The sequence below is a fragment of the Pseudopipra pipra genome, chromosome 1, assembly GCF_036250125.1.
Source record: "Pseudopipra pipra isolate bDixPip1 chromosome 1, bDixPip1.hap1, whole genome shotgun sequence".
Taxonomy (NCBI): Eukaryota; Metazoa; Chordata; class Aves; order Passeriformes; family Pipridae; genus Pseudopipra; species Pseudopipra pipra.
In genome coordinates this window covers 30,022,135-30,024,420 of record NC_087549.1, presented here as the reverse complement: position 1 = coordinate 30,024,420, position 2,286 = coordinate 30,022,135, and the positions used below count along the sequence as shown (strand labels likewise).

Below are 2,286 nucleotides of genomic sequence, written 5' to 3'. Positions count from 1 at the left end.
CTGGGCAGCATGAACAACCCAGAGCACAGCGAACAGGAGCGAGCAAACAGGGCCATGGCACGGCAGTGAGGGTGTGGCACGGCAGTGAGGGTGTGGCACATCAGTGAGGACACAGCCCAGCACTTTGCAGGGCAGTTCCCGCAGGCAGGGCGAGCAGGAAGATTTCCTTTTGGACCATCTGGGAGCAGCTAATAGAGGCAGCAAACAGAGTAAGAAGCTGGTAAGGAAGAGCAAAGAGATCCTTTCAGCCCCAGTCTTATTAGCATATTAGTTTAAGATCCTCAGTGATGGTGTTGACATGCTGTAAAGCTCAATCCCCTGTAGCTGTAAGAGTCACTGTACCAGTCATGTCACAGGCAGATGGACAGACAGACCTGATGATGGCAGACGCAGCTCTCCAGGTCACAGGTTGCCAGGAGTGCCTGATGCCTCTTCACAAGGCTGGGGCAGACAAACAGTTGTTTTGCAGAAGGTGTGCTGGGGTTGAAGAGCTGTGTTACCAGGTGAAGGAGCTACAGGAGGAAGTGAACGGGCTTCGTAGTATTTGGGCAAATGAGCAAGAGATTAACTGGTTATTTTCAGAGAGGCTACAGCCTCAAGATTCTCAGGAGTCTCAAAACCCTGTTGTAGTGGAGAAGCAGGTGGACTCAGAACCCTGCAAGGTAATTAGTCAAACAGTTGTTACTCCAGGGTCTGTTAAAGGTGAATGCTGGAAGCTGGTGGTGACTGCACATACCAGGAGAAAGATTCCTCTTTCTTCTCGGAATTTGACAGGTAGGACTTGCACCTTCTACAACAGGTATGAGGCTCTGGAACTAGAAGGCCAGACAACTGATGAGGTGGGCAAAGGTCCTCCTCGGGCCTCCTAAAACAACACCATCTGTACCCTGCCTCAAGATCTTCTCTGTTAACAGGGAAAGAAGGGTAGTTGTAATAGGAGACTCTTTTCTAAGGGGAACAGAGGGCCTGATATACACACTGGACCCAACTCACAGGGAAGTGTGCTGTCTTCCAGGGGTTCAGACAACGGACATTACCGGAAAACTCTTCAGTCTAGTGAGGCCCTCTGATTACTGTCCAGTATTGGCTGTTCAAATTGGCAGCAATGAAATAAAAAAGAGAAGTCTAAGGACAATCAAAAGAGACTTCAGGGCCCTTGAACAATTGGTAGATGGACCAGTAGCACAGGTAGTGATTTTCTTGATTCTTCCCATAATGAGGAGTAATATTGAAAGGAGTAGGCAGATACACCAGGTCAATGAGTGGCTCCGAGGTTGGTGTAATTGGAAAAATTTTGTGGTTTTTGACTATGGGATGATCTGCTCAACACCTGGTCTACTGACATGTGACACCTATCTCAAAGGGAGGAGTGAGTGAGGCTGGTGAGGATGGCATGCCAAAACAAGCACCAATGGGATCCCTCTATCTGCCTCAAGAGGTGTTGGCTACAGTGTACCACACCTGAAATGTTTCTACACCAATTCCCACAGCAAGAGGAACAAACAAGAGGAGCTTGAAGCTTTGGCCCAGTCCCAGAGAGTCAACATCACTGGCATGAGTGAAACCTGGTGGGATGAGACCTGTGACAGGAGTGCCCTGTTGGACAGTTACAGGCTCTTCAGGAGGGATAGGCAGGGTAGATGATGTGGAACAGTGGCACTGTGTGTAATAGAAGGGTTAGGATGTATGGAGCTCACAGTGGGCAGTGGCACAGTTCGGAGCCTCTGGGTAAGAATCAAGGGACAAACAAATGCGGATGTCATCATGGGAGTTGATGAATTGATGAATTGATGAATTGATGAATTATTCTGAATTATTCTGATGAATTATTCTTTGGGGAACTAAGGGACACTTCCAAGTCAACTGTCCTTGTCTTAATGGGGGACTTCAGCTTGCCAGAAACTAACTAGGAACATCACACAGCTGGTACAACCCAGGACAGAAGATTCCTAAAAAACCTAGATGGTAACTTTAGGGAACACATCCTAAGGGAGCCAACTTGGAAAAATGCCCTCCTTGATCTTCTGTGTGCCAATAGAGTAGATCTCATGAGCAAAGTGGAGATTGGAGGCCGTCTTGGCCATAGCAACCATGAGACAATCGACTTTAAAATCTCTGTTGGCAGGAGGAAAACTGCCAACAAAACCTCAACTCTGGACGTGAGGGGTGCAGACTTCAGGCTGCTCAGGGAATTTGTAAGTAAGATCCCCTTGCAAAATGTTTTTTCAGGTGCTGGGGTCCATCAGTGCTGGTCACTTTTCAAACATCACTTCCTAAGGGCACAGG

At 48.0% G+C, this 2,286-nt stretch overlaps 1 long non-coding RNA gene across 1 annotated transcript; it reads right to left on the bottom strand.

Annotated features, from left to right (window-relative positions):
* Positions 1–225: 225 nt before the first annotated feature.
* On the bottom strand, positions 226–936 carry LOC135416559 (uncharacterized). The gene is made up of 2 exons (XR_010431625.1): positions 737–936; positions 226–655 (listed from the first exon to the last, which is right to left on the bottom strand). It is a non-coding gene; the product is annotated as an uncharacterized LOC135416559 (long non-coding RNA).
* Between the last annotated feature and the right edge of the window lie 1,350 nt (positions 937–2,286).